Genomic DNA, 19,472 nt, shown 5'->3' on the forward strand with positions numbered 1-19,472 from the left:
TTGTTTGCATTTGTTCTCTTCCGTCTGGAATATTTTTCCTTTTTCTTTTTCCTCGCTTCACAGTGTGGTCAACCTCTGGTTTTCATAACAAAACCCCAGTTCCAGTACTGATGATGATGATAGCTTTGATACTCCTGATGTCAGAGGACATTGCAGTTATAAATAATTCACTTAAAGGGAAGGCACTTCCAGGATATTAGAGCAGGTTAATGATAGTCAACTGAATATGAGTCAGCACTGTGCCTAGGTGGCCAAGAAAGCAGGAACAGAGAGGTGATCATCCCCTTGTACTCAGCACTGGTGAAGCCACACTTCAAGTATTGTGTTCATTTCTGGGCCCCTCACTACAGGAAGGACATTGAGGTGTTGGAGCATGTCTGGAAAAGGGCAATGAGGCTGGTGAAGGGCCTGGAGCACCTGGCCTTTGAAGAGCATCTGAGGGAGCTGGGGTTGTTCAGTCTGGAGAAGAGGAGGCTGAGAGGAGACTTCATCACTCTCTACAACTACCTGAAGGATGGCTGGAACAAGGAGGGGACAGCCTCTTCTCCTTGGTGGCAAATGACAGGACTAGAGGAAATGGTTTCAAGCTGTGCCAGGGGAGATGTGACTGGATGCTAGGAAATATTTCTTCACTGAAAAGATTCTCAAACATTGGAATGGTCTGCCCAGGGCATTGGTAGAGTCACTATCCAAGGAGGTGTTCAAGCACCATGTGGACCTGACACTTAGGGTTTAGTGTTGACCCTTTAGTGCTGGGTCAAGCATTGGACTGGATGATCTTCGAGGTTTCTTCCAACTGGATGTGTTGTGTGATTTTGTGATATAGAAACAGTACATGCTTGGAGTATGGTAGGGCTGGCTTAAGTGTTGCCTACTAGGTTTGATTTGGAAAAAAAAAAAAAAAGAAATGTTCTGTTTAGTAGAATGGTTGGGTTTTAAACTGGAAACTTTGAGCTTGGATAGATATGGAAGTAATCAAGATTTTCAGGCATGTTAATGTCTAAGTCATGATAGGTAAGAGTGCTGTTGTGAACTGGCAGTTGAAATGCAGGTGGGGAATGAAGGTTGTGATCCCAGTTAAGCCTTTATTTTCGTTTCATGTTTTTCTTCCCTTTTTGTTAAAATGCACACAACATGGTGTCTGTTGCACAGCTCAGGCTGTATGACTGTAATGATTTGTAGAAACAATCCAAGACTGCTGCTGAAAGAAGTTGGCTGCATCAAAAGCAGCATGGACAGCAGGTTGAGAGAGGTGATTTTGCTATTCTGCTCTGGTGAGACCTCATCTGGAGTGCTGCATCCAGCTCTGGGGCCAGCAACACAAGAGACACATGGACCTGCTGGAGCAAATCCACAGGAGGGCCACAAAGATGATCAGGAGGCTGGAGTACCTCTCCTATGAAGACAGGCTGAAAGAGCTGGGGCTGTTCAGCCTGGAGCACAGAAGGCTCTAGGGAGACCTTAAAGCTGCATTTCAGTATCTGAAGGGGACCTGCAGGAAGGCTGGGGAAGCCTGTTCAGAAAGGCTTGTGGTGATAGGGTGAGGGGCAATGGTTTGAAACTGGAGCAGGGTGGATTGAGGATGGACATATGGAAGAAGTTCTTTACAATGAGAGTGGTGAAATACTGAAACAGGCTGCCCAGGGATATGGTTGAGGCCCCATCCCTGAAAGACATTCAAGATCAGACTTGATGTGGCCCTGGGCAGCCTGTTGTAGTTGGAGGTGTCCCTGCAGACTGCAGGAGGTTGGGACAAGATGAGCTTTGAGGGTCCCTTCCAACGCAATGCAATCGGTGAATCTGCGTAAGGATGAGTTTGGTAGGAGTAGTTGAAATGTTTACACCAAGGCTTAGCTGTGACCTGCAAGCAACTGTGTCTGGAGAGATTCCAAACCTGCCTGGACATAGTGATCCTGTGCAAGCCACTGTGGGTGACCCTGCTTCAGCAGGGGGGGTTGGACTAGATGATCTCCAGAGGCCCTTCCAACCCCACCATGTTGGGATTCTGTGAGTTCTGCTGCCATGTAAGTTTCATGCCACTGTTGCATATTTTAGACACGTTTTAAAACAGAAACAGTTAGAATGGTGCTCACAGTAACAACCTCCTTAATGTTCAAGTGCAAACTCAACCTTCCTCTTCCTCCTCACCACCCACTCTTACCTCCCCAGCCTTCACTCACAAAAACTACTCTTTGTATTTCTAGATGATCGCAATGCAGCCTTTGTTACTTGTGGAAATTGTTTGTTTTACCACATGAAATCCGTAGTTTGCATCCTGTCCTAGGTAGACCCAATTGGACTATTAGAGAGCTACTGTTGGTGCTATACAAAAATTGCAGATCTCTTCAGCGCTAACAAGCTACATATGCAAGCTGAACTCTTGGAATCCTTTCAGAGGCAGTAGGAAAGGATATGTCCGTTCAGGGTTGAGAATCTGGACATGAGCCAACAGTGTGTGCTTGCAGCCCAGAAAGCCAGCGGCATCCTGGACTGCAATCAGAAGCAGCATGGCCAGCAGCTTGAGAGAGGTGATTCTGACACTCTGCTCCGGTGAGACCTCACCTGGAGCACTGTGTCCAGCTCTGCAGCCCTCCACACAGGAAGGGCATGGACCTGGTAGAGCAAGTCCAGAGGAGGGTCACAAAGATGTTCACAGTATCACAGTACATCAGAGGTTGGAAGGGACCTCAAGAGATCATCAGGTCCAACCCCTCTGCCAGAGCAGGGTCACTTAGGATAGTCTGCACAGGAATGCATCCAGGTAGGGTTTGAAAGTCTCCAGAGAAGGAGACTACACAACTCCCCTGGGGAGCCTGTTCCAGTGCTCCGTCACCCTCACTGTAAAGAAGTTTCTCCTCATGTTGAGGTGAAATCTTCTATGTTCTAGTTTGAACCCATTGTTCCTTGTCTTATCAGGGGGTTGAAACAACTCTCCTACCAGGACAGGCTGAGGAAGCTGGGGTTGTTCAGACTGGAAAAGAGAAGGCTCCAGGGACACCTAAGGGCCTTCCAGTACCTGAAGAGGGCCTACAAGAAGGCTGCAGAGGGACTGTTTTTACAAAGGCCTGCAGTGATAGGACAAGGGGCAATGGTTTGAAATTACAGAGGAGTAGATTTAGACTGGATGTTAGGAACAAGTTCTTTACCATGAGGGTGGTGGAACACAGGATTAGGTTGCCCAGGGAGGTAGTTGAGGCCCCATGCCTGGCGATATTCAAGGTCCAGCTCAACAAGGCTCTGAGCAAGACTGATGTCCCTGCTCACTGTGGGGGATTGAACTAGATGACCTTTGGAGGTCCCTTCCAACCCAAACCATTCTATGTCCTTTCATGGCATGTCTATGAAGTTAAGTTCAACCCTCGTGTAAGTGTTCTGTTGTAGGAATTACCAGAAGTTGTGTCCAAGTTTAAAAAACAGTTCAAACCGAAGCCGTATGAACACAGTGAAATGTTTCTAAAGCAGTAAACCAGGGCTGACTGAACATCAGTTTTTAAGCAGTTTCCTGTAGAGTGAAGGCTGTATGTGGCCTACCTATGTTAGTTTTCAAATGGAGTTGCATTTATAACCTTCAGAAGGGTTTTTTGTGAGGTATGAGAGCATGGGTAGCTTTGAAGATGCTGTAAAGTCAACCGTATGTTGCATAATTGTGTTAAACAGTCTTGAGAGGTAAACCAAGAGAGGGTGCTTGTAAGAAGGATGGGGTCAATCTTTTTTAGCAGGGCCAGTTGTGACAGGATGAGGGGTGATGCTTTTAAACTAAAAGAGGGAGTTTTAGACTAGATAATAGGGAAGAGTTTTTTCAAAGAGGGTGATGAAACAGTGGAACCTGTTGCTCAGAGGGGTGCTAGGTGTTCCATCCCTGAAAACATGTCCAGGTCTGGTTTGACAGGGCTCTGAGCAACCTGATCTTGTTGAAGATGTCCCTGCTTGTTGCAGAGGGCTCAGGCTACAGGACCTTTAAAGGTCCTTTCCAACCCAAACCATTTTACTATTTTATAAAATGTGAGAATCAGATCAAGTCATCAGTGAACAGTGCCCAATCTCTCCCTGTGGCCATAAAAGACGAGATAAATGGGCTCATTCCACTGGAAAAGAATAGAAGTTTTTGTCTTTACTAGTCTCTTTCACATTAGTTGTGTTTGTGATTCTTGATTCTTGACTACCCTAAGTGATGCTGCTCTGTCAGGAGGGTTGGACCTGATGATCTCTTGAGGTCCCTTCCAACCTCTGATATACTGTGAGACTGTGATGCTGAATGTTTGCTGTTGCAGATCCCAGTCTCAGTCCCTTTACCCTTTTGAAAACTTTGATCTTCTCCATAAGAGCTCCCCTTGCAAGAGCATTCAGATCAGGATCCCTGAATGATCCTCTTGTACTGTCCTGGCTATGGTCACTGTAGGCCCTTCAAGAAAATTAGCTCTAAGTTTCATGCCATGGTGCAAAACAGAGCAATAAGTGTACTCTCCTAACAGAGAACAGACTAGAGTTTGATTACCTGTTGTTCAATTTTATGTGTATTTGATGGAAAGTTTAATGGCCTTGGGTGTTAGGTTGCATACTGGAGTGCAAAGCTGGAGGCTGTGCCTATAAAAACAAGCATGAAGGCTGGTAGAGCTGGAGTTAGGCCAAATATTCTCCTAAAGGCCATCAGATTCTGCAGTAATCTCATGTTGAGTGGCTTTGGGGTGGGGAAGGGCTTGGTGGGTAGCATGCATGTGTTAATTGAAAATGGGAATCTTGGAGTTTAGTCATGTCTGGAAACCTCTGGGCTATGTCTGCCCAAGAAAGGTCCCGTTAGAAAGCTGTAATTGTTTTATTATGTTCTTCTCACAGCTTTGAAACTTTCCATTGATAATGTTTGCATCACTTCTCTGCTGAAGCTCTTTTCTCTAAATACCAGAAACAAAAGCCCGTGGGAGTTTTTATTTAACTTCACAGAGTAGAATGTGGCTCATGGGCAACACAGTGAGTAGAAAAAAACCCCACAGTCTTGGTTATTTGAAGGTTCCAGAGAGCAGTTTGTGTGGTTAAAATGTGTGACCTAGAGACCGTGTGGACGACTTCAAATACATTCATTAAATTCAGTTTGTGTGTGACTGATGAATTTTGACTCCATCTGTTGAACTCACTCCTTGAACTTTTTTTGGATCCTTTATAGAATTTTTCCCCTCTAAGTTGGCTGGAATATGCTCAGCTAATCCAGCTCAGCAGTTCTTTTGCCTTTGTGTTTTGGGATGCTGACAAATGGGAGGGGAGGCGTCTGTCTGTGTGTATGTATTTACAGTGACTCCTGAAGGGCGGAAATTCAGCATACATTGTGCCATAGCCATCTAGAGCACAAGTATGGTGAGGAGCAGCAGAGGCAACTGGGGTGGTTTCATCTGGAGAAGAGGTTTCGATATCTTCATCAGTGACCTGGATGAGGGGATGGAGTGCACCCTCAGCAAGTTCACTGATGGTACCAAACTGGGGAGGGTAGCTGACACCCCAACAGGCTGTGCTGCCATACAGTGAGATCTGGACAGGCTGGAGAGCTGGGAGAAGGGGAACCTCATGAATTTTAATAAGGATAGATTCAGAGTCCTGCATCTGGGGAGGAGTAACGCCAGGCACCAGTACAGACTAGGGGTCCTCCTGCTGGAAAGCAGCTCCGTGGAGAAAGACTCTGGAGTCCTAGTGGACAGCAAGTTATCCATAGGACAGCAATGTGCCTGTTTGGCCAAAAGGGCCAATGGCATTCTGGGGTGTGTCAAAAATGTGTCCAGCAGGTGTAGGGAGGCCCTTCTCCCCCTCTACTCTGCCCTGGTGAAACCACAGCAGGAACACTGTGTCCAGTTCTGGGCTCCTGAATTTAAGAGAGATGGGGACCTGCTGGGGAGAATCCAATGGAGGCTGTGAGGATGACTGGGGGACCTGAACCTTTCTTCTGTGAAGAAAGACTGAGAGACCTGTGGCTCTTTAGACTGGAGAAGAGAAGGCTGAGAGGGGATCTTATCTGTGGGTGTCAGGATGAAGCTGCCAGGCTCATTTTGGTGGTGCTCAGTGACAGGACAAGGAACAGTGGGTACAAGTTAGAACACAGGAGGTTCCACCTCAACATGAGGAGACACTTCTTCACTGTGGTAGTGCTGGAGCCCTGGATTAGGGCTGCCAGGGAGGTTGTGGAATCTCCTTCTCTGGAGACTTTCAAAACCCACCTAGATAGATGCATTCCTGTGTGGCCTGCCCTAGATGATCCTGCCTTTGCAGGGGGATTGGACTCTGATCTCTAGAAGTCCCTTCCAACCCCTGACATTCTGTGAGTCTGTGATTCTATGGTTCTCTCTCTTAACAACTACCTGAAAGAAGGTTATAGCAAGGTTGGGGGTACATTGCATCTCCCAGGTAACAACTGACAGGATGAGAGGAAATGGCCTCGAGTTGCATCCTTGAAAAGGTTGTCAGGTTTGTGAAACAGGCTGCCCAGGGCAGTGGTGGAGTCCCCATGCCTGGAAGGATTCGAAAGATGTGTAGCTCTTGTCCTGAGGCACATCTGTTTAGCAGTGACCTGGCAGTATTGGGTTGATGGAGGGACTTGATCTTAAAGGTCTTTTCCAACCACAATGATTCTACAGTTCTATGACGTGGTGCTCAGGGATGTGGTTAGTGGTGGACTTGGCAGTGTTAGGTTAACAGTTGGATTTGATGATGGGGGAGGCCTTTTCCAACCTTAATGCTTCTGTGATTCTGTGTATATGTATATTGGTCTGTATATGTATTAGTCTGAATTTCTTTTGTATTGGTTTTGTTGCTTTTTTTGAGATGTGTGGAAGCATTAAGGGAGGTGTGAGGAGTCTGGAGGGGAGCAGAGCTGCGTAGGTTCCTGGGAGTCAGCCTTCAGAGGCCAGATAGGGTTTTGTTCTGCTGCCATGCACATTTTTCCCCGCAGTTATGTTGTTTCTTGAAGTCCTCCCAGATTTGCAGAGGTCAACATTTTGTTCCTTACAAGAAAATGTTTGTTTGCTTTTTGTTCTTACAAGAAACCAGACTCTTTCTCTGAGGTCAGCATTTAATTTGCCTTTTCTGTGCGTGGAGTTTGTGGGCTGTTTTGGGCAGGAACACTCTGAGGGTACTGAACACACGTTGTTTTATCACTGAAACGTTAAATATTTGGCATTCCAGTGTCATAACTCGGTGCTGGCTGGGTTTGAGGTAGCATCCTTGCTTTTGATGGCCTGAATATTATGGTGTGCTTGTTTGGCAGACTAAGCTGCTTCCTGTTGATCAATATTGGTTTAGTATTTTAGGGGTATTTTATTTCTTGTGGCCAAGAAGGCCAATGGCATCCTGAGGTGTATTAGAAGGGATGTAGTTAGTAGGTCGAGAGAGGTTCTCCTCCCCCTCTGCTCTGCCCTGGTAAGGCCACATCTGGAACATTGTGTCCAGTTCTGGGCTGCTCAGTTTAAGAAGGACCTGCTTGGAAGAGTCCAGTGCAGATCCACAAAGATGCTAAAGGCAGCGGAACATCTCCCTTGTGAGGAAAGGCTGAGGGAGCTGGGGCTTGCTTTTTATCTTGGAGAAGAGGAGCCTGAAGGGTGATCTCATTCATGTTTATAAAGATGTACAGGGCAGTGTCAGGAGGATGGAGCCAGGCTCTGCTCAGTGATGTCCAATGATAGGACAAGGAGCAATGGGTGCAAAGGTGGAGCAGAGGAGGTCCCAGGTGAATGTAAGGAAAAACTTTTTCACTGTGAGGGTAACAGAACCCTGGAACAGGCTGCCCAGAGAGGTTGTGGAGCCTCCTTCTCTAGAGATATTAAAAATCTGCCTGGATGCATTCCTGTGTGACCTACTCTGGGTGATCCTGCTCTAGCAGGGGATGGCGGACTTGATGATCTTTTGAGGTCCCTTCCAACCCCTGGCATTCTGTGATTCTGTGGGTAGCCTTTTTGTTTCCAACTTGACTTTACTCCACTATTTCTCTGTATATTATTGATTTGCCCCTTTTTCAGCCACCACATTTAGGAGCGTTTTGGGTATTTAGGAGTTTACTGAATTGCTGTCAAACATAGTGGCTTTGTTTCTGGTGCACTCATGCCTGCTATTTCTGGTGCTACATGCTGAAGAAGAGAGTGGAGGAAAGAACTGCGTGAATAAGACCAATTGTCCTCTTCTGCATTGGCCTTGTGTGACCATCCCTCTTTTTGTTGTGAAGAACAGGGTTTTGTGATATTGAGAAACATGCAGCTTGCTGGGAAAATCACCATTGTGATAGGACTGAGTGATGAAGTTCAATTTTCTTCCTGATGTCATTACTTTCTGATGTCAGCATGATCATGTTGATCTTCAGGATGTTGGGTTTGAGGCCAGATGTAGCCTTTGTTGGGCTTTACAGAAGGTTATAGAATGGATTGGGTTGGAAGAGACCTTTAAAGGGCATCTGGTTTCAACCACCCCCACAATGTGAGCAGGGACATGTTCAACTAGACCAGGTTGCTCAGAGCCCCAGTCAACCTGATGTGGAGTGTTTCCAGGGACACTGCCACCACTCTGGGCAACCTGGGCCACTGTTTTACCACCCTCAGTGTAAAAAAAAAAAAAAACAAAACAAACAAACAAAAAAACCCTGCAAAACCCCGAAAACCAAAACAAACTTCCTTCTTTTAGTTTCAAACCATCACCCTTTGTCCTGACACAACAGGCCTCGCTTAAAAAAAAAAAAAGTGTCCCCTTAAGGGACTGAAAGGCTGCAGTAATTTCCCCCTGGAGCATTCTCTAGGCTGAACAACCCCAACTCTCAGAGCAGAGGTGCTCCAGCCCTTGGATCATTTTTTTGGCCTTCTGGACCTGCTTGAACAAGTCCACGTCCTTCCTGTGCTGAGAGCTCCAGAGCTGGACCCAATGCTGCAGGTGAGGTCTCAGCAGAACAGAGCAGAGCAGCAGAATCACCTCCCTTGAACTGCACACCACAGGATTGTTGTCTGCTCTGGTTTTGGGTAGATCCTAGCTGCATGCATGCCTGTCAGAAGCCAGCCTGTGCCTTTGCTGCTCCTGCAGCAACATGCAAAAGAGCCAATCCTCCTGCCAGACCTGTCCCTGCTTTCTTGAACCTTGTTGTACTGACTTGTGTTTATCTGGCATGTGCATCCTGGACTGCTGGTCTTCCTTTGGGAGTTAAAGGGGTGGCAGGTGTGGTGACTGAGTCATGTCTTAAAAGGCAGGATGGGTTGAGATCTGGAGCAGAGCAGCCATCCATCCTGCCTGTGATGGGGGCCCAGGGGACCCAAGTTCCTCAGATCTCTTTCTCTTCCTCCCATGGGGGACGCCTACGTTGGTTGGAGCATTTTTTTCCCAGCAGTGCCTCAACAGTTTCCCTCTTTGAGGAGAGCTACTGACTTGTAGTAATAATATTGTTGCAGCTGCTGTGGGCTAGGGCCTTGAAGACTGCTGCTTCTGCTTCAGATGTTTATGTGCCCAAGGCACATCTTTTCCTGTGATAGCTTGTGGTCTAAGAATTCGTATTCCACCTCCCTGTAAATCTTACTTTGCTTATTATCTAGCTAGAAACCCCATTGCTTCTCAGTCCTTTGTGTCAGCCTGCTCTGCTAAAACCAACTTTGTAACTTGCCTGGAGTCAGAAGTAAAGATTTTTGCAGCCAGCAGGTTGGTTACTTCTAGCCTTGAAGTGCTTGATGGAAAGAGAGTTGCTTACCTGAAAGCAGTGCTTTGTTTCCTTTCCTTTGTGTGCAGCTCCATGATGCTGAGTGTAGCATTTGAGGCACCTGTTTGTAGGGCTGTGTGCAATGTCTGCCTAAAGGAATAAGAAAACATAAATAAGGATCACACCACATCTTGTAGGTTGTGTGCAGAGATGTCTTCTCCAAGCACTCTTTTTGCCTCTGAAAAAAGAAACTTTAGGAAATGCTTCTGGTAGGGCCCCAGGGTCTGTTACAGTGGTGGCTCTGCCCCAAAATGCTGTGGTGATCATAGAAGAATGGTTTCTGTTGGAAGAGACCTTGAAGATCACCTAGTTCCAGCCACACTGCCATGGGCAGGGACATCTTCCTCAGGACCAGGTTGATGATGATAACTTTTGGGGCATTTAGTCATGGTTTCAGTGGATGTTATATGAAGTAAAATCATAAAAGGCAAATTAATGAAAGATTGGCAAATAACAGAAATAGAAGAAAACCATCCAAGCACTGTAGAAATGTGGTTCTCACCCTGAAGAGCATAGGTTAGCCTTGGCAGGAAACTTCCTAAAATCATAATCATAGAGTTGCTCAGGTTGGAAGGGACCTCAGAGATTGTCTATTCAAACCCCACTGCCAGGGGCAAGAGCACCTCTCAACGAGACTTGCTTGGGAGGTGGCATCCACAGCCACTCCAGGCAACCTATTCCAGTGTCTCACCACCCTCATACTGAAGAACTTCCTAAGATCCAGTCTAAACCTACTCTCACTCAGCTTCAAACCATTACCCCTTGTCCTGTCGCTAGACACCTTTATGAAAAGTCCCTCTCCAGCCTTCCTGTAGGTTCCTTTCAGACACTGGAAGGCAGATATAGGGTTCTGACAGAGTCTTCTCTTCTCAGCCTATCCTCATAGCAGAGGTGCTCCATCCCTTGGATCATCTTTGTGGCCCTCCTCTGGACTCACTCCCACAGCTCTGTGTCCTTGTTATGCTGGGGACACCAAAACTGGATGCAGTATACAAGGAGGGGTCTCACCAGAGCAGAGACCCTCCCATGTTTTATTTGTACAGAAATAATGTATTTTGGAATGAGTGCCTTCGCTGATGGCTCACCAGTGGCTTCTTGGCACAGGTACTATCCAATCCCCAGCTACTGTTTGCTTATGAAAACAAGTCTTTAGCTATCCAAAAGCAAGCAAGGACCCACGTTCTGGGAGTACTTAAGTGCTTGCCTTAACAGTTCTTCTGTCTGCTTTGGTCTGGCTTCCTCATCACTGACTTCACAGGTTGCATCCTGCGTAGGAGTTGTTTGTTTTTGTAGAAGCATCCCAGTGTAGTCAGAGAGGCGGGTGGCTGTGGTGATTAATCTGCCTCATTAACACCATTAGAGTCTGTCATAACGATCACCAGGTGAGCAGCAGTATTCACTGAGCAGCAGAGAGGTTTCTGTGCCCTCCAGAAACTCAGAAGCTTAAAAATCTCCCCACATGCACCCCCTTTAAGTGCTTGCTTCAACTTGTCATGTGGGTGTCTGTCTTTGGCAGACTTCTCTGCTCTTGCTTGAGAGCTCAGATCTACATCAGACTGTGACCTGTTTTGGGGGCATGATCCTGGCTGGCATGGGTTGCCCATAGCTTATTCAGACAGCTGCAGTGACCTGCAAGATCAAGGCTGTATTGTTTGGCAGTGTTGTTACCCTTTTGGCCATAGGTTGCTTGCGTCAGAATTGTTTGCTTTGGGATATAGATTTATGGTCTAGAGAACAGGTTGTGTGATGAGCAGGTAAGGAAACTGGAGAAAAGGAGGCTGAGGGGAAACCTTCTTGCTCTCTACAGCTACCTAAAAGGAGGGTGTAGTAAGGAGGGTGTTGGGCTCTTCTCCCTAGTAGCAAGTGGTAGGAGGAGAGAAAATGGCCTCAAGTTGCACCAGGGGAGGTTTAGTTTGGATATGAGAATAAATTTCTTCCCTGAGAGTATTCTCAAACCCTGGAATTGGCTTCCTAGGGAGGTGGTTGAATCCCTGTCCTTGGAGTTGTTTCAAAGAGGCAGAGATGTGTTGCTGAGGGACCTGGTTTAGCACCAGCCTTGGTAGAGTTACAGAATGGTTGGTCTCAATGATCTTAAGGATTTTTTTCCAACCTAAACAATTCTATGACTCTATGTGCACTTCTGCCTTTGTGTTATCTGCTTGAGCTTTGTTCCATCAGTCACCATATCAGGTGGCAACATATTTGGTCTGTGCCTGTGATACACACTAATGCAGAATTTGGTCTTCTCTAGCAATATAAAATGGTTTTGCTTGAACTGTGGATTCCGTTGCCTCTGTTTCTTCTTTCTCTTGATTGCCACTTCCCCCCTCCCACCTCATCTAGTGCTCTTTTATGTAGTTTTCTTTACAATCTTTACTGTCCTGTCCAGATTTTACAGGGATGCCTAATAACTGCATTTTACAACATACAGACTTTGTCCTCATCTGGGTCCAAAGGAGGGCCACAAAGATTATCAGAAGGCTGGAGAGCCTCCACTATGGGGACCGGCTAAGAGAGCTGGGGCTGTTCAACCTGGAGAAGAGAAGGCTCCAGGGAGACCTTGTACCAGCCTTCCAGTACCTGAAGGGGACCTACAAGAAAGCTGGGGAAGGACTGTTTTCAAGGACTTGTAGTGATAGAATGAGAGGGAATGGATTGGAGCTTGAGGAGGGCAGATTTAGACTGGAGATTAGAAAGAAAGTCTTTACAGTGAGGATGGTGAGACACTGTAACAGGTTGCCCCTGGAGGTCATGGATGCCCCCTCCCTGGAGGTGTTCAAGGCCAGCTTGGATGAAGCCTTGAGGAACCTGATATAGTGGAATCCTGGAAGGGGTAATTGAAACTAGACAATCTTTAAGGACCCTTTCAACCTAGACCATTCTATGAATCTATATAATCTTACCAGGATTGTTTTTTCTCATTATTGCAACATACAGACTTTGTCCTCTATTTTTCTGGGGCAAAAATGTTCCAAGAGAGTTTTCACCATCATGGGGAATAGGCTGTGTTTGTTCACAAGTCCAGTATGATATTTTTTTGCTAATAGAAACAGAATTAGAAAGAACTGAAACTATAGTGAAAAATAGTACCAAGGAGGAGGAAAGATTTCTCTATATATGTGGAAGAAGAGAGAGAAAGACTTTGTCTGAGAGTCTGTCTTGTATTTTCTGTTTGCTGCAGATTAGCTTCTGGAATAGTAAATTTTGAGCATTAGCTTTGCTTCCAGGAAGGGGATGGAAAAAGGCTTTCTTGCCTGTAGCAACTTACTGATTATTGTGACCTGTTGAGAGCTGATCAGGAATTTTGTGTAGATGCTGTATTTGCTGGGAAAGAGGAGGCAAGGAAAGTCTCGGGGAGTCAGCAGAAGTTTCTTTTGCTAAGGAGTAGTATTATGTGATGCAGTGTGACTCCAGCCCTTCCTGGATATGGGAAAATCCACACAGAAGCTGTTGCTCAAGACAATCAAACTTGTATTAGTTCCTGTTCTTCCCACTTGACCGTTGCTGCTGGGATTGGGTCTGCACAGTGGCTTGCAGGTGGTAGCTGGAGGCTCTGCCTATGCTCCAAGCTCACTGAAGCAAGAGGCATTGGCTCCACATAAAGTGCAGCTGCGTGGCTTGGATCACAGGTAGAGTTTGGTTTGTATATGCTGTCATGAAACAGTGCAGGCAAACCCTGGAGTGTTACTGGATGAAATCCTAGGTGGGTTGTTGGTATTTTTCAAGCACTCAGCCCATCCCTCTCCACCAAACAATACAAACACCTGAAATGCTGGGCATGGTATATGGTAAATCAGAGTATGGTAAAATGGTCTGATAATGGTGGGTTTGCTTTTAGTCTTGATGCTACTCTTTTCCTTATTCTTTTCAAACATAATGTCTTGCAACTCTGCAAATATTTCAGACCTGAAACACACAGCAGACCAGAAGCAGGGTGCCTTTCACTCTTCTATGTGGCCAACCACCATGAAAACCGAATGGAAATGGACCTGTTTGAGCTGGCTCAGAGGAGGGTCGTGAAAATGATCAGGGGGTTGGAGCACCACTCCTATGAGGACAGGCTGAGGCAGCTGGGGTTGTTCAGCCTGAAGAAGAGAAGGCTCCAGGGAGACCTAATAGCAGCCTTCCAGTACCTGAAGGGGGCCTGCAAGAAGACTGCAGAGGGACTGTTTACAATGGCCTGCAGTGATAGGATGAGGGACTATGGTTTGACATTAGAGAAGAGCAGATTTAGATTGGATGTTAAGAACAAGTTCTGTACTGTGAAGGTGGTGGAACATTGGAAGAGGTTGCCCAGGAGGTAGTTGAGGCTCCATGCCTGGAGATATTTGAGGTCAGGCTCAACGAGGCTCTGGGGAACCTAATCTATGGAGGATGTCCCTGCTGATTGCAGGGGGATTGAACTAGATGATCACTGGAGGTCCTTTCCAACCCAGACCATTCCATGATTCTGTGAGACCCAACTTCGAGCACACAGTATGATTGTTCATATAAGAGTTGATGTTTCAATAAGGTACTGAGGTTATTGCTAATGTTATTAAGTAGAGAAACTTCATTATAGAATAGTGTTGCAGCATTAAATTTGCCAGATTCTGTTTGAGTTTGAGACAGCTCAAAACACTGAGAACACATAAATACAGGCTTCCTCTGCCACCTCCTTGGCCTTGTGAGCATACAGTGACACATGTATTCATGAGCTGGCAAGATCCAGAACCACAGCAGTTCAGGAAAATATAACTGCAAATGAGTAGCATATTAGAAATATAATTTTGCGTGTGTCACGTTAAATAAAAAACCCACAAACCCAAAACACAGCCCTCCCCCCTGCAAAGAAAACAGTGCTGCCCCAGCCTGGGGTCTGGATTTGTTCCAAGAAAATCCAGTCACACTTTTCTTTGATCTTCCTTCAATGTCTCTCATTTCAGTGAATTGTTTTAGTGGTGTGTTAGAAGCTGTCCAAAATGATAGGAGCCCAGTGTGCTCAATGAATACTAAAGAAATGTGCATCATGCATAGCTGTTGCAGGCTACCAGGGCTAAAAAGCAGTGGGTTTGTTTTTAACAGAGCTGCCAAGAGGCATCTAAAGGACACTTCCAGAAGGTTTGCAGCAAAGCTGTATAGCGGCTTAATGATCTTAAATTCTACAGAAGGTTGCTTTGCGGAGGATGCCACAAATCCATAAAAGCTTTTAAAGTTAAGGAGCAGTCTGTTACATATCAGCAGAGTGGTACAATTAAAGATGAGCTATCATGTGCCCAAGAAAGCAAACAGCATTCTGGCCTGAATCAGCAATAGTATGGCCAGCAGAACCAGGGAAGTGACGTGCCCCTGGACTCAGAGTCACAGAATCAACAAGGTTGGAAAAGACCTCAAGGATCATCAAAGTCCAGCCTGTCACCCAAGACCTCATGACCACTAAACCATGGCACCAAGTGCCATGTCCAATCCCCTCTTGAACACCTCCAGGGATGGTGACTCCACCACCTCCCTGGGCAGCACATTCCAACGTCTAACAACTCTCTCTGTGAAGAACTTTCTCCTCACCTCCAGCCTAAACCTCCCCTGGCGCAGCTTGAGACTGTGTCCTCTTGTTCTGGTGCTGGTTGCCTGGGACAAGAGACCAAACCCCTCCTGGCTACAACCTCCCTTCAGGTAGTTGTAGACAGCAATGAGGTCACCCCTGAGCCTCCTCTTCTCCAGGCTAAACACCCCCAGCTCCCTCAGCCTCTCCTCATAGGGCTTGTGCTCAAGGCCTCTCCCCAGCCTCGTTGCTCTTCTCTGGACACCTTCAAGCATCTCAATGTTCTTCTTAAATTGAGGGGCCCAGAACTGGACACAGTAGTTGAGGTGCAGCCTAACCAGCACTGGACTCGCCTTGAGTACTGGGTTCAGTTTTGGGGCCCTCACTCCAAGAAGGGCACTGAGGTGCTGGAGGGAGCCCAAAGAAAGGCAGCAAAGCTGGAGAAGGATATGCACAATTTTTCTGAGGAATGGCTGAGGGAACTAGGGTTGTTCAGCCTGGAGGAAAGGAGGCTGAGGGGAAGCCTTTGTGCTCCCTACAACTCACAGAATCACAGACCCATAGAGTTTTAGAGGTTGGAAGAGACCTCTAGAGATCATCTAGTCCAACCCCCTTGCCAAGGCAGGATCACCTAGAGTAGTTTGCACAGGAATGCATCCAGGTGGGTTTTGAAAGTCTCCAGAGAAGTCTCCCTGAAAGGATGCTGTAGTGAGGTGGGTGTTGGGCTCTTCTCCCTGGTAACAAGTGATAGGAGGAGAGGAAATGGCCTCAAATTGCATCAGAGGAGGTTTAGGTTGGATATGAGAAAAAGCTTCACTGAAAAGATTCTGAAACCCTCAAACAGGCTCCTCAGGGGGGTGGTTGAATCCACATCCCTGGAGTTCTTTCAGAGAGGCAGAGATGTGGTGCTGAGGGACCTTGTTTAGCACCAGACTTGGTAGGGTTAGAGAATGGTTGGGTTTGATGATCTTTTAGGTGTTTTCCAACCAAAACGATTCTGTGATTCTAAATAGCCCTACCTCTGCAGTTCCTGTGCTGCAGCCTCAGCTGCTGTCAGTAACATTCCTGCTGTCAGTAACAGCTCCTGCAGCTGGAGTCCTTAATCTTCTGGGCTCTTATGGTATTGTAAGGCTACCTTTGCTAGGAGGAAAAATTGCTTCATTAATGTGCTGTGTCCCACAGTGTGAAACGTTCTCCTGTGAGCTCTACTAGTAGCCTTATGAAAACTCTCTTTCTCGAGCTGGCCTGTACTGCCTCTTCCCTGTGTATAAGATTTCTCTGCAGTGCTTGTGCATCCCTACTGCAGAGGTGTGTTGGGACCTTCTGCCAGGCTCTATGTATGTTTTTTGCAACCTCTCATCTGGAAAAGTCCACAGGTGTTTCAGGTACTTTGCTGTTTTCTAGCCATACCTTTCCTCAGTGCTTGGCTGAGAAGAAGCTGCTGCCTGTAGTGTCTCCCAAGCAACGGCAGCGTTACATTGTCTTGCTCTTTTAGGCCTCTTCTTAAGCTAGTCTTAAAGTTGGTTGGGTTAGAAAGGCACAGAAGGCTGTGCAAGGCACAGGTAATCTGGAAGTAGCTGTAATATCTTGCCCCCAGTGATTGTGTTTGATTCCAGTCCTAGAGAGAGAAATTCAGGCATCAAAATGTCTCGGTCATTCCATCTCTGGTGGTACTTAGAAGTGATATGTAACAAATATTATCAGCTTTTGCTGTTGAATTGTGATTTAGAGCCTTCTTCTGGCTTGGGGTATTAAACCCCTTACTGAACAGGAATGAGTTGTGTGAGGAGTTGTGATGGAGAGTGCAGAATGTGTTGTCACTTGACCTCATAGAAATCCAGATGCTCTTTTCCACAGCTGAAATGTTAGCCCGTTACAGTGTGACGTGACAGATGCACTGGTAAACAACAAATGAGTATCCTTCTGCTTTGGGTTCTGGATAAAGGTGCCAAGGAAGCAGAATTTGCCTTTGTGAGTTACTGCAATAAAGCAGAAACTTGGAGGAAGGACTATTATCAAGAATCTCTAGTTAGCAAAACCTGAGGAGATAGCACATCTTGTCCAAACTTGCATAACAAGGCCATGTCCAAGCCAAGAAAGAAATCAGATCTCCTGACTGCATTCTGTGCATTCATAATCTTGAGGACATTCCTCTGGGGTTTCAGTTTTTTTCCTTAAACAGGGAAAATGAAGGATCTCTTCATTCCCTGGGGTGCCACGGTATGATCTCCCACTACCCTTGAGTGTTCTGCTTTCAGCACTGGAATGTTTGTGTGCTTGTCGCTTGCTGAAGGATTTAAGCCATGGATTTTGTTTGTTTATAGTAGAGCTCTGGTGGGAAGGCAGATGTTATGTGGGAAAGCTATTTTCTGGATCTGTTTATCCCTGATACGTGGAATCCCACAGACCACCAGTAGCAAGTAGCTATTTGGCATCAGGGTTGAGATACTGGCATTTTGAGAAGAGGAAATGTGTCTGTTCTGGCAAGCCACCTTGCAGCAAAACCAGTGATTCCTTGGATTGGTTTGACTTGATGTTTGAAAAGGACATGAGCTGGCAATGTACACTTGCATCCTGGGCTGCATCAAAAGCAGTGTGACCAGAAGGATGAGAGAGGGGATTCTGCCTCTCTACTTTGCTGGGCCCTCCAACATAAGAGGGGCATGCAACTGCTGTAGCAGCTCCAGAGGAGAGGGCTGGAGAACCTCTCTTGTGGGGACAGGCTGAGAGAATTGTGGCTATTCAGCTTGGAGAAAAGAAGGCTCTGGGAATACCTTCCAGTACCTGAAGGGGACTACAAGAAAGGGACTTTTTACAAGCCCTTGTAGTGATAGGATGAGAGGGCTTGAAGTTTGAGGAGGACAGATATAGACTGGATACCTGGGAAGAAATTCTCTACAGTGAGGGTGGTGAGACACTGGAACAGGTTGCCCATGGATGCCTCCTCCCTGGAGGTGTTCAAAGCCATGTTGGATTGAGGCCTTGAACAATCTGATCCAGTGGAAAGTGTCTCTGCACATGTCAGGGACATGATCTTCAAGGTCCCTTCTAACCCAAGCCATTCTATGAGTCTGTGAATCTATGTCTTTGTTTCTATATGGTCATTTGACCTTTTTATTTTTATTTTAGGCACTGGTCTGTAGTTGTTCATGTCTGACAACAAGCAGCTGACTTGAGTTCCCAAAATACATCAGCTAAGCAATACTTAGCTCTGGTCTTCTTTAGAAAAGATGGTTCTAAATAAACCTCATTTGAAGGCCTGTATTCAACATTTAAAATCAGGGCTTTTCACTTAGAGTCATCTTCCTTACCTTGGCATCTCAGGCGACTTCTAGAAACTTAGCAATTAAATTGTATGCTATTATGGCAGCAGAATAGCTGAAATGGGCAAGTCTTGGAGTTCCAAAGCATTCTTGTTTCAAAATACAATCTTCAGGATCTGGCCTTCATCTCTCTTATGAGTACTTTCCACCACTGATTTCACAATAGGCTGCATTCACATCTCTGTAAGATTTAGGAGGAAACAAGTTGATTTATGAATTGTTTTAGCAGGAAAGAGTCCTCTGACTGGGGAGGTTTCCCATATACTTGGGAAGACGGAAAGCTTCTTGCTCTTGGTTATCTGTTACTCTCTCTAAGACTCTTCAGGCTTGCAAATTGCCAAAGCCACATGTGCTGAGAGAGCAAAGCAAACACTGTAGAAATGCAAATTTTGCATTTTTTTTTTCTGGTTCAGCCAAAGAAATTAGACATAGATGGCAAACACTCTCCTCCTTGGTGGGGAGGAGAATGACAATAAAATGATAACAATTTTTATTTCTTTATTTGAAAAATATATGTAAGCAATGCTGCAGCCTGTGTCTGAAAGAAGCAAAAATCTTAATTATTTGGGGCTTTCTCAACAATCTGTATCTGAATGCCTTTAGGATCCATTCTCCCTTGGGTTGTGGTGCAGCAGAGATTTGAGTTGTGCCTCTTTTGAGTTGCAGCCTGACTGCCAAGATGTGGAAGCTCATTTTAGATCAGACATTAGGAAGATATTCTTCCCCATGAGGGTGGTGAGGCACTGGAACAGGCTGCCTAGAGAAGTTGTGAAGGCTTCAAGCCTGGAAGTGTTGAAAGCCAGGTTGGATGGGGCCTTGAACAATCTGGTCTGGTAGGAGGTATCCCTCCTGCCCATGGCAGGGCAGGTAGAACTAGATGATCTTTAAGGTCCCTTCCCACCCAAACCATTCCATGATTCTGTATAAG

General features: G+C 46.1%; 1 protein-coding gene across 4 annotated transcripts in view; it reads left to right on the forward strand.

Moving 5' to 3' along the window:
• Nucleotides 1-19,472, forward strand: part of MYO1B (myosin IB) — a 113,945-nt gene that overhangs the window by 300 nt on the left and 94,173 nt on the right. The gene's annotated exons all lie outside the window — the stretch shown is intronic.

The sequence above is a fragment of the Indicator indicator genome, chromosome 5, assembly GCF_027791375.1.
Source record: "Indicator indicator isolate 239-I01 chromosome 5, UM_Iind_1.1, whole genome shotgun sequence".
Lineage (NCBI taxonomy): Eukaryota > Metazoa > Chordata > Aves > Piciformes > Indicatoridae > Indicator > Indicator indicator.